At 46.5% G+C, this 12,627-nt stretch overlaps 1 protein-coding gene across 8 annotated transcripts in view; it reads right to left on the bottom strand.

Moving 5' to 3' along the window:
- ZNF592 (zinc finger protein 592) overlaps positions 1–12,627 on the bottom strand; it is a 43,089-nt gene that overhangs the window by 22,298 nt on the left and 8,164 nt on the right. For 6 of the 8 annotated variants that reach the window (XM_039858229.1, XM_039858224.1, XM_039858232.1 and 3 more), the window contains 2 exons: positions 8,166–8,323; positions 4,009–4,092 (listed from right to left, as the gene is read on the bottom strand). The gene's annotated coding sequence lies outside the window, so the exon portion shown is untranslated. Of the gene's footprint in view, positions 1–4,008; positions 4,093–7,561; positions 7,684–8,161; positions 8,324–12,627 lie in introns of all 8 variants that reach the window. The other 2 variants (XM_039858231.1, XM_039858230.1) reach the window with 2 other exon arrangements.

Raw genomic sequence — 12,627 nt, 5'->3', positions numbered from 1 at the left:
CTGCTTAAGAGTTTTCATAGAAAATACCCTTCCCCCAATTGGGAAGATAGCTAATTATGGTAGATACTAATAAAGTGAAATACCAATTATCTATACTAACTATGGGTTGGCAGCAGACTATCTCACTGAAATGAGATGTAAAGTTTCTGGACAACAAATGATTGGCTCCTGGGATGGGAAGCGTTGGAGCCCATTACCAAGGGGAATGTACTGGATGTCAGTGAAAGCCCTTGGCATCCCAACACGAAGGAAACGAAAACAAAGATTGGGGGAGGAGGGCAGAATAGTTGGTCTTTTTAAGGAGCTGGAGAAGCCTGTGGGGGAGGAGGGGCAGTAGCTGGCCCTGTGTGCAGGGAACAGCCGGGAGCCTACTATTGTCTGACTTGAAGCCACGGGGGCTTGAAGCTGAGAGACAACACAGCAGAAGAAAATAATGTTCTCCACACAGAGAAATCTCAGGGGTTGGCTCAGAATGGTCAGCGGTAAGGTAGGGTATCTTTTGTTAGGAAAATGAGAGATAGGAAATGGTAGGGCAGCAGGAAAAACCTATATAACCTTTGGATTTAAATACCAAAGTTGAGTCTTCTAAAAGCCAAAGATTTAATCCTGTTTTCTCTTTAGCCCTAGTAAGGAAAACCAAAAATACCAGCAACTGATAACAGTGACTAAGGGACTCATGGTGTACCCAAGTGTTTTTATTTCTTTAAATCTTGCTCTAAATTATCACGCTGCTTATAAGTAGAAAATAGAAGTTAATCAAAGTGTACTGTCATAAAAGCAGAGGAAGTAACTGTAAAGAAATCTACCAATGAAAACCAAAAAGTCGACCAAAAAATCAGAAAAATACAAATTAAAACAATGAGAAACCATTTTTGGTTTACAAAACTGACCAAAGTTTTTAAAAACTAATAATCCTTAGTGCTGGCAGAGATGTGACAAAGTAAGCATTGTGAAGACAGTATAAATTGATATAACCTATCTTAAGAGCAATTTAGCACAAAAAGTCCATCTTGCATATTCTGCTCCAGATGTTCTCTTCACCCAAAGGGGTTTTCATTTCCCAAGATTCAACCTCAAGAGAGAACTGTAAGATTTATTTCATGTAAAACAGTCACAAAGCTTCCTCCGGCACTAATTTTATGTCAATCATGTTTCATGGCTTCACTTAGGTTTTATTTATGTGTGACACATACATCCATGTTGACAGCCCCAGAGAGGCCTCATTTTTAAGTAAAATAAAAAAGTTTCAGAAAACCAAAAAGAGCAATTTAGCAATGTATACATAAGGTCCAAAAATTCCACTTTCAGAAATTTGTCCTAAAGAAACAGATATGTACATAACGAAGATAATCATTACAGGATTATTTTTAACAAAATTATTTTTTTAATTTTTAACAAAATTATTTTCTAATCAACCTAAACTATTCTATGAAGACACCATGTGGCATATTTCATCACAAAAAGCCCAGAAAACACTGGGCATCACCAGAAAGGACACTGGAAACAACCTCGAACCTGGGATCCTGCCCTTGTTCAGAACCACTCAGTGTCTCATGTAGTTTTGGGTCTCCACACCTAAAAAAAGACACACTGGAGCTGGAAGAGGTTTTGAGAAATGACTGAATTTATAAAGTTGATGAAGAGCTCTCTGATGAGAATCTAAAAACCAGAATTCTATTTTATTCCACAGAAAAGATATTTAGGGGGAAAAGAGGAGCATAACTGAAGTACAGGTCTGTTCATCAAACCTCAAAATACTACAGAGGAGAGGGTGGCATTTTGAAGTTTGAAACAAAAGATGTAGATAAAAGATAACATTATCCGTTAGTCAGAAAATATACTGAAGGTGTTATAGGTAAAATATATAAATGTAAGAATGTCCACACCTATTCAAATTTAGGGGGAAAAAAAAAAAAAGGCTCCAAGGAACTAAAAACGAGGAATTGTCACTTAAACCGATGAGCTTTCTCTCCCTCGGCATTGACCTTCGAATTTCAAATAATATTAAACTTGGTCAGCTGTTCTCCTTAACAATATTAAGCTTAGTAGCAGTAGATTAACGAAAGTTCAGTAACAGGAATCAAGGGGCAGAGGCACGCCAAAAGCATTAAGAAAGATGTGATCTCTCTCCAGCATATTGTGTTTGAGACAAGGAAGCAAATTACAGGTCACAGATTTATACAATGACAGTGAAAGCCGCGTGATCTAAGGAACACTGAGCTGTGAAACAACAAAAGTAAATTCCCTTGAATTTGCCATTGTTTGTTGGCTCAGGCAGGACTAGAAGGAAGGGTGTATGTGTGTATGTTTTAAAATCTGTGGGTGAACTCTTTACCCTGCTCCCCCACATGACTGAACATGGTTTACATATTGATATAATCTGTGTACGGTGGTTAAGAGTTTAAAAATCCATAAATGAAAGTTACCCTCACCTTTCCAGCATCGCAGGGACAACAGAGCAAACAACTCAAGTGTATAAGAGAGACAGAGATGGAGAGAGACATAGACATAGAAAGAAACAGAGAAAGAGAGAAAGTGAGATTACTTAGCAGAAACGAGACCAGGAGAAAATGCTTGAGCTGGCTGCCAGGCAGGGGAGCTTCTTCCGTACCAGGAATGGAAGCTGGCAAGGGCACAGAGAATGAGCAGGCAAGCATAAGAGCAAGCCCTGCTCCCACAACCTGCCGGAGCTTCGGCCTGGACTCTGGCTGGAACGCTGACCACAGGCAGCAGAGAAGAGAGAAACTGTAGCTGAATCAAGGGAAACAGAAGGAAGAGTCCCACATTCCTGGACCCAGCATGAAGCCCCCGAGAATGGTACAGTCAAAAGAATAAGAAATTGTGACCCACAAGAACTGGCCTTCGCCCCTATGCTGTCACCAATTAATTACCTGTGTGAAGATTCTGGGCAGGTCTTGGTTTAATGTGTAAAATTAAACTAACTTGAAGGATCTGAGTCCTTCAACAAGCTGGGCTGCAACAGTCAGGCAAATGAATCTAGGACTATTAGATTTCTCCGTAAAACTAACTCCTAAAGTAAACAGGCAGACTCTCTACCTTAAACCTACCACTGTCCTCAGGGACACACATCTGAGGTCTGCTTACAGGTCTAAGTGACCCCAAGTCACTGATGTTCTAAGTCAGTCAGTGGCCAATGTTTTATGAGGCACCTCGTATTCTAAAAACAGCCCAAAGAGATTCTCGGTAGTGTGTGGGAAAGCAGGTGCCCACGGACCCAGGCAAGACAACAGGCTTTTCACTCGTTTCTCCCGCCACCTGGCCTTAGCCCCTCCCCCACACGCTTTCTCAGAAGGGTTGCCATAGGACACATATCTCATCACAGAGATGTCCCTGTTCAAAATCCCCATCACCGTCAGGATGCAGCTCAAGCTCTTCCCCTGGCACAGAGGATCCACTCCCAGCTGGTCTTTGCCCAGAAGTCCAGCTGACTCCCAGGGCCCCTCTCATTCACTGGTGGTTCTCTGACTTTATCATGTTCCTGTGTGAGGGCCCGAGCTGCTCCCCTGACTTAGAGAACACCCGATAGCCCACCCCACTGGCCCCAAACATAAACCCCCTGAGAACTCCTCCTCATCCCCAAGCTTACGCCCCAGGCCCCTGCCCCTGCCCCATGCGCTGCTCCCCTAAGCGCCGCAGTCCTCTGCCTTCCTCCTCCCCTCCTCCTCTCTGATGTGGCAGCGCTTCCCACAGTGAGCCAGGACCCTGAGTTTTCTCAACAGTCTGTGAGCCTCTCCGAAGTTGGGGTCATGTCCTTTCCCTCTATTTCCAGGACCTAACACGCCTGGCTGCCGCTGCCCCCACCCCTCCCAGGACCATTCCTCAACGCCTCTTCAACCCCTGGCTGATGCGCCTGCCCTGCCTGCCCTGCCCCAGGTGCCTCCAACCCGGAGACAGCCTCTTACCTACCGCTCCAGGCCCTTCCACCCCAACCAGCAACCCCATTTCCCAAGAACAGAGCAAAACTGCACGCATTATAACGAGACTCACAGGATGGTAGAGCTGGAGAGGACCTCAGCAGTTGTCTGGTCCAGTGGCTTCCAAATTCCCGTCTGTAGCCTGCTGCTGGGCTGACTGTAAAAGAATAACACGGAGTGACTTTAAAGCACAGAATCGCAGCTCCCACTGTGGAAATTCTGATTCAGTATGTCTGGAATAGATTCCCGCCTTTTTTAAAAGCTTCCCACTTGATCCCAGTTCACTGGTCTCGTCCAATCTCTGCATCTTATACATGGAGAGCTGAGGCTTGCAAAGGGAGGGTCACCATCGAACTTTTACCAAATGCCAAGACTGATGCCTGGCACTGAGGACACAGAAGGGAGGCCTAGACCCTGCTTTGGAGTCCCCACACACGGCCCACGGGAAACACCTGGCAGCTGCATGTCCGCGGTGCCACTGACATCCTCACCAGGGCACAGACATCCTCCATGCACGGGACGGAGAGGGCTTCCTCCGCCTGCCTCCATCAGAAGCCACCTTCCCTTGCCTTGTGCTTGTCTCACTTATTCCTGCTCATGGCATAATTTTCTCCCTTCACCGTTATTTCGGTCAAATGTTCTCTCTTCTGCTATTTCATATGCCCTCAGCGGGTACTCGCTAAATTATTAATTAGTATCCTCTCACTTCTAGACATGGATCTCTACCTCGACGGGTATCCCAAACCTAATATGTCCAAAACCTAAACGCACGGACCCCTGCCGCTCCTCAGTGATTTCCTCCCAGTCTTCCTCATGTCAAGAAATGACAGCTCCGCCCTTCCAGAGGCTCAGGCCAAAACCCTGGCATCCATGAGTTCTCTCTCTTCCAGTTCTCTCTCCTCCATACCCTCCGTCTGATCCACATGCAAACCCTGTGACCTCTGCCCTCAAACTATATGCAAGCCGACCATTCCTCAGCACCTCTAGCAATATCATCTCTCCCCCGGACTCCCGCAAAAGCCCTCTGACCGGCCTGCTCGCTGCTGCCCTCACCTCTGCTGTCCACTCCCCACACAGCAGCCAGAGTGCTGTCCTTAGACACTCAGCAGGTCACGAGCCTCCTGTCCTCAAACCCTCCCAGGACCATGTCACACAGAGTGAAACCCAGTCTTTACCACGGCCACTTGGCAGGGACGATCTAACTGCCCTTGGTCTCCTCCCATCTGTCACCTGGTCGGCTCCAGGGGCGCACGGACCCCTGCCGCTCCTCAGGCATGCTGGGCACGCTTCCGCTCAGAGCCTTGCATTCACTATTCCCTCTTCTCAGAACGTCCTTTCCCTCAGACGGCTGCGGGCTTGCTCTACACCTCCTTCAAGTCTCTACTCAAACATCACTTTGCCAAGGAGACTTCCACGATCACTGTACGTCAGATACAACCCCCACCCTCACTGTCAGTCTCTGTCCCTTCAGCCTGCTTTATTTGTCTTCACAGCACTGACCATCACCTGACCTACTACGTAATTGCTCATGTCTTTATTGTCTGCTTATAAGCTCCCGTGCGCTGACTGGAAGGGAACCTACCAGCAGAAAGCGAGAGCAATCTGACAGGCTCATCTGCGCAGGACTAAGATTGTTCAAGGACAGTCACGGATTCCTAAGCAGGTTTATTACCAGTCAAGCAGCTGGCAAATTTGCAATGTTATTTGTGTTTAGCTTTTAAAAACTTGCTATAAATAGGGAGACCTTGAGGGGTGATGGGACTTTGCCAGCGGAAAGGGGGCTACCTGAAGTAGCATTTGTCTATGAAGCCTGGGCTCCCACAGGCTGATTAAGTTAAATATTTTATCAGTGGGAAGTGCCTACTGGCCAATGTCCCCATCATAAAGTCACCTCTTGAGGATGGGATCGGTGTGATGCCAGTGGAGAAGGAAGGCTAGCTCTGAAGAAGAGGAAGGCACAGAGTGGTCTTGAGTGTTAAGAAAAGGGGACACGAGTCTGTGAATAGACTAAAAAGCATTGAATTGTGCACTTTAAAACGGTGAATTGTATGTCATGTGAATTACAACTCAATACAGCTGTTATGCTTTTTAAAAGATAAAAAGGAAGAAAAGCGGGTAGGACCAGAGGGAGCTGGGATCCTGCAGGGCTGCAGAGCTGACCGAGACGCTCCAAGTGGAGACTGGGTACAGGCAACGAAGTTTAAACAGGGCTGGGACCTGAGAGAAGGACCGATGTTCAGTGACTGGTGCCGCCTTTACCTTTCCTCACTGCAAACAGACCTCAGCATTAACAGGACCCGGAGACAAAAAAACGGAGGACAGGACACCTCTTGGTCACACACCATCCTCAAGGAGTCCCTCCCGCTGAACTTGGTAAAAAGCGTCACTCTTGGTGCTGGGGACTACACATTTCAGCAGGAAGCCAGTAGCCTCAGACCTTCTGGAGCCAAGCCTCCACTCCCTGACCAAAGGGCCCCAGAAAAAAGTAAGTGACCGTTTCACTGGATCATTCCTTCCCCACCTCTGGCGTCCATGTGTTTGGTGGCCCAGAGTGTGCCATTAGTCTCATGCAGCACAGGCAAACTCCATTCCCTAAGATTCCAAGAGCAAAAGGTTTGAGGGGACACAAGGAACATGCTGTTAGTCTTGGGGTATCTCTGTGGTTCCCTTAGATGACTACAGGAGTTTCGGGACTGGTGGATAAGGGCCTGGCAAAGAGTTTCTCCCCCAGGTGTAGTCTCTCGCTTCTCTTTCTCTCTTTCTCAGACACACATACACAGACACGCACGCTCTTCTCCTTCCCATCCATCCCTGAGCCCCATCCCTTAGTCCATGCCCCTCCCTCCCCATCTCTCTCCATGCTCTTCCTCATTCTCCTCTTCCTCCCTCTTCTCTCTCTCCCCTCTCAACAGCGATGTGGGTGTGCTCTTTCATGATGGCTGCTCAGACCTAAGGGCAGTCAGCCTTCCACAAGGAAACAGGGCCCCAGCCAAGGCAGCCTTTCGCCAACAGTCCACAATGGCGATGGATGCGACATCTGGGTGTCCACACGTTTGCCCACTATTATGTCCTCGGTGACCCAAGGGAATGATAGGGAATAATATGTCCAAAGAACAGCCCTATGTGCCCTTCTACCATCAGACAAAATGAAATATTAAAAGCCTTTATGTTTTTAAGACACGTGGTAAAATGTTTACAGATAAAATGCTGTATGTCTGGGGTTTGCCTCAAAATTATACAGGCCACGGAGAAGAGAGCAGCGAGGGAGTATGTAAATGAAACAGGACTGGCTATGGATTGGTAACTGTTGATCTGGATCAGGAGTACATGGAGGTTTATCATATTATTTTCTCTACATTTGTGCATTTCAGCACAATGGGCACCACACCCTTGTTTAGCAGACTCTGTGGGTCCAACTCAATAATCGCAAGGTCATGCCCATTAGAATGTTATTATCCAAAAAATTAAAAACAAACAAACAAACAAACAACAGAAAATAACAAGTGTTAGTGAGGATGTGGAAAAATTGGAATCCCCATTCATTGCTGGTGGGAATGTTAAATGGTACAGACACTATGGAAAACAGTATGATTGTTCCTCAAAAATAAATAAATAAATAAAATTACCATATGATCTAGCAATTGCACTTCTAGGTATAGATCTAAAAGAACAGGATCTCCGAGGTATTTGCAGACCGTATTCACAGCAGCATTATTCACAATAGTCAAAAGGTGGAAGCAACCCGTGTCTATCAACAAATGAATGGGTAAACATGGTGTGCTGTAACTATACAATGGAATATTATTCAACCTTAAAGAGGAAGTTCTGACAGAGGCTACAATGTGCATGAACCTGGAGGACAGTATGCTCAGTGAAATAAGCTAGATACAAAACAAAAACAGAAACAAAAAACAAATCCTGCATGATTCCACTTATAGGAGGTACCTACGGTGGTCAAATTCATAGAAACGGAAAATAGAATGAAGGCAACCAGGGGCCGGGTGGAGGGCAACGGGAGTTCGTGTTTAAGGGGCACAGAGTTTCAGTTTGGGAAGATGAACAGGTTACGGAGGTGGATGGTGGTGATGGGGCACGAGAATGCGAATGTATTAATGCCACCGAACTCCACACCAAAAAGTGCTTAAAGAGGTCAATTCTGTTACATATGTTACCACAATCAAAAAAATAATAATAACCAAAGAACAAGAACAAAACAAAAAAATCACTTGCGTCCAAATTCTCGGCTCTTCAAGGCCAGCTCAGGACAGCCTAGACATCGTCCAGCGAGGATCTCAATACCAGGGCGTGGGGAGTGTTGCCAGGGGCGCAGAGCTGTGGAGAAAGGAGTAACTGCTACCTAGGCACATGATCTAGTGTCCAAATACCACCTAAGGAAAGAAAAAAAAAAATGTTTCTTAATAGGCCTGAAGGTAAATGTTAAAGTAAGATAAAATAATAATAGTAATAATAATAGTATAAGTCAGACTCTGAAAAAAGCCTCCAATATAAATTCAACACAGGTCCCAAATGTAGTCAAAGACAAAGCCTGTCCCAGCCCCAGACATTCCCTCCTTCCCCCATCACAGTGTGGTGCTTCAGAGTGCGGACTGGACCCCTCAGTTCAAATCCCAGTTCTACTACTTTCTAGCCATGTAACCTCAGGCAGGTTTCTTCACCTGTGTCCCGTATGTATAATGGATATTATAGGGATTAAATGAGTCAATATTTGTAAAGCTCTTACAACACTGTCTTAAACATAGCAAACACATTTGTTAAGTATTATGCCACCAACTTCAGTGGCCAGTGAGCTTTACCTAAAAATTTTCAGAGTGCACCTGCAAACTGCTAAATCCCTAAGCATCAGGCTGATTCAGAGCATGCACAGGGGACAGGGACAAAGTAAGTAAGGGTCTATGACCCCTTCACACAGCTCACCCTCCAGTGCTCAGAGGCCTGCTGAAGCAGAGGAAGTACAAGGTCAAGGAGTGGACACGAGGGCAAGTACGCAGGGAAAAGTCACAGGTGGGGAGAGGCAGAGAAGAAACAGCACCGAGCAGGGAAGGAGAACAAGACCAAGGAAAAGCGAGAAGAACCCATTTTTAAAACCAGGTGGTCTTCAACTGTACCTGAACATCAGAATCTCCTCAGGCCCTTTAGAAACTACTAGAGCTTGGCCACCAGCCCTGAGATTCCGATTTAATTGGCCATTGTGGGGAAACTGGTTAATGGTCCATCAGGTACATGTACCCACAAATGACAGAATAAAAAGCCTCATTTCTAATTCTGCTCACTCTCACTCTAATCCTGTATCCCCTCACTTAACTTCATTTTTGTCTTAACTCTGACAGACTAGCATTTAGTTTGAATTCTAAATAGAGGTACAGACAATATTAATGGAAAAACCTAGAAGTGAATGAAGAAAATTCATTATCCCAATTCTACAGAACAGAAATAGAGAAAGGTTTTTTTCCCCAAAGTTTTTTCTTTTCTTATTTGGACCTTCACATTTCAAAATATAAACTAACAAGCAGACACTGTGTGTCCAAACAATGACAAAAGTCAGAGACCAGGTAGGGGTAAGGGTGTCTCAGATCCGATGTCCTGAGTTACCTCTGAGCCCCTCTAATGAGCGTGCCCAGTGATATATTCCAACTTAACCTCGGTTCCTGCAGCCACTGGATTCTGCTGGGTTATTCAGACTGTCTCTCCTACCCAGTTACACAGTTTGGCTACAGAGAGGGGCTGGCTCATCTGAGCACCAGGCTTCACTGACCCTGACCCAGGCTGACCGCTTCTGCCAGGTTACCCTACCACATATGCCCGCTCGGATTCGCAGGAGCTTTACAGTTTATAAAACACTATCCGCACTTGACAATGAACTTGCCAGCGGGCAGCAGCACTCAGGCTCCCACCTGCCTCCAAGGGTCGAGCAGCCCTTCCACTCAGGACTCTGAACTGGGAGGTCAGATTTCACATCTTCGATTTCCCAAAACCCTCATCTTCCCAAGGTGTTACTGTATGTGACCCACATTTTCCTTCATTTTGGTACTGAGACAGTGGGTCCAGCCTTTGCCGTAATTATGACACACCTTAGGATGTTACAAGAACAAGACTGGAAAACGGTGTCCTAGAACACTGTTCTAGATTAGAGGTTCTTCCAGCACCAGAAAGATTAAGAACTGTCAGACTCAAAGAGACCCTAGGAAACCATTAAATTTAAGCCACTGACTCTACGGCAAGGAAGTGAAGGCCCAGAGAGGTGAGGTAATGAAACGAGATAAAGTACATAAACTGAAAAGAGTTTTCACTGCTGCGACAGACTCCTGCTATTCCTGGCAAGGGGATGGGCCCTGCTTCAGCCTTCCCGGGGGGCTAAGTCTCCTACTCACAGTTACCCATTCAAACCTCTCCATCGAATACCAGGCATAGGGCTTACTGAACTGTCCGACCAGTGCTTCTAGCCCTACATGCACATCAGAAACATCTGGGGAGCAATACTAATGCCTAACTCCAACTCGGACCAATTAAATAGGAATTTTCAGGGGTCAGACGTTAAAACAAACAAACAGCTGGGTCACTGATGCTGTCCGGGGTTGAAAACCAGTCTTTAAACCAGGGACCACTGGCCTCAAAAATCACCCAAAAAGCTTAACAATGCAGACTTGTGGGCCCATCTGGAAACTGACTCAAGAGTGGAGTGGGCCCCAAGAATCTGAAGCTGTGACAGCCAGTCACTAGCAAACAAGCGCATTAAGTGAGTTCGAGAAGTCACACCTGTGCTCCAGCTGACCCTGGAGTCCTGGGTGGCCCAAGCAGCTGTCCTGGGAAAGGCTCTCAGATGACTCAGACTCTGATGTCCACTATGGCTGAGAACCGCTGCACAAGCCCCTGCTGCCGTCCCCAGCAGCCAGGGCAACTGTCCCAAAAGAGGTGGAGCCCACTGTGCTCTGCACAGCCCCACAGGCTGCCATGTCACTCAGGAACCCACCAGGACTTCAAGCCTAGTTGGGACGCCAGGGCCTCCTCTGCCCACTTTCCCCCTCCTCACTCCCACCCCAGCCACACTGACTTCCTTGCTGTTCCGTAAATTAATTGCTCAAGCATTCTCTGGTCTCCAGGACCTTTTCTCTTGCTTTTCTCTCCACTTTGACGTCTCCTCCCTTGGATCTCTGCTCAAATGTCTTTTTATCAGTGAGATTTCTCCGACTTCTCTCCCCATCAAACCTCCCTGTCTTCTATCCCTGCTTTGTTTCTTCTCTATACTTTTTTTTTTTTCCCATCTTTCATGCTTTATATTTTACTTGTTTATTGTAGGAGCTCCACGAAGGTAACATTTTGTTTATTTTGTTCACTGTTATATTCCCAACGCCTAGAATAGTACCCCGCACATAGCAGGCATTCGGATATTTATTCTAGAAATGAACACATCAGGAACACCAATCTCAAAACATAACTTGTACCAAAAGATCATAGAGACTGATTATACAAAAATCACTTCTCTACTAATCTCGTCTTGGCAAAAGTCTTTTTAAAAACAGGCTAAAAGCCTGATGAAAGAGAAACCTTTTAGAAATAAGTATTCCCAGTCAATTAATCCAATCCAAATGAGTTTGTGAGTCAAAGACAATCTGTTCTGAGAAACAGTTAAAACTTTGGAGACAGAAAATTGGGTTGAAAGGTGATCAAGAACATGGATTTCAGACATCATCCTGGTGTGTGTGTGTGGGTTCGGAAGAAAGCCTAGGAGCAGTGACAGCTACTCTCGGACAGAACAGAAAGAACAGACGGGCTCCCAGCCTGGGTCACAGTCTGCGACATGCAGGCCCAGTGCGGGGTCTGACCACACACTCACCCCTGACCCACGAACCTTAGGAGAACCCTTTCCTCCCTTCCTCTCACTTACACCCCACCTGCTTCCAAAACTTACTGGAAGCCACTGACAAAACTTTAAACTCTACCAGGCCAGGAGACTGGAAACCTTGGTCACGGCCACCACACAGCAGTTGGGGAGCATCCCGCCACAACCAAGTCTCGCTGATGTCTTCTGTCCCACTTTAGGCTGTCGGCCATGTCCTTGTTACTCACCACCTCCAGTCTCTCCCCACGGTCATATTAAGACCGATCTTCCCCAAATACAACTTGCATCAGGTCTCTTACTCTGCTCACAAACCTAAAAGAGTCCCCTACAGCCTACACCAGCTCCAACCCTTGACTCAGGCCAGGCTTCTGAGAATCTCCGTAATCTAGGATAGCAGTCCCCAACCTTTTGGGCCTCAGGGACCGGTGGTCCCGTGAGAATCTAATGCCTGATGACCTTAGGTGGATCTGAGGTGGTGATGCTAGCACTGGGGAGTGGCTGCAGACACAGATGAAGCTTCACGTGCTTGCCCGCCACTTGCCTCTTGCTGTGTCTCCCAGTTTTTAAGAGGCCACAGACCTGTGAGGACTTAAGAGGTCCAAACCCCGGGGGTTGGGGACCCACGAAGTTATGAGGGATTTGTTTTCTACTTGAATGTTCCAAAAGTTTCTAAACTGAGCATATAGTCTTAAATGAAGGAAAAAGCAATTGTCCCAACCGTTTAAGACTCAACTCAAATTCCCCCTCTGCCTCAAAGCCCTCTGTACCAGTGCCAAGCCATATTGTCCCCAATGCCCCAACCAGCGTGGCCCCCAAGTCGATAATGAGAGGGGC

The sequence above is a fragment of the Pteropus medius genome, unplaced genomic scaffold (genome assembly GCF_902729225.1).
Source record: "Pteropus medius unplaced genomic scaffold, Ma_sr-lr_union100, whole genome shotgun sequence".
Classification (NCBI taxonomy): Eukaryota; Metazoa; Chordata; class Mammalia; order Chiroptera; family Pteropodidae; genus Pteropus; species Pteropus medius.
The sequence above is the reverse complement of the archived record's forward strand: the minus strand, read 5'-3'. Positions and strand labels throughout refer to the sequence as shown.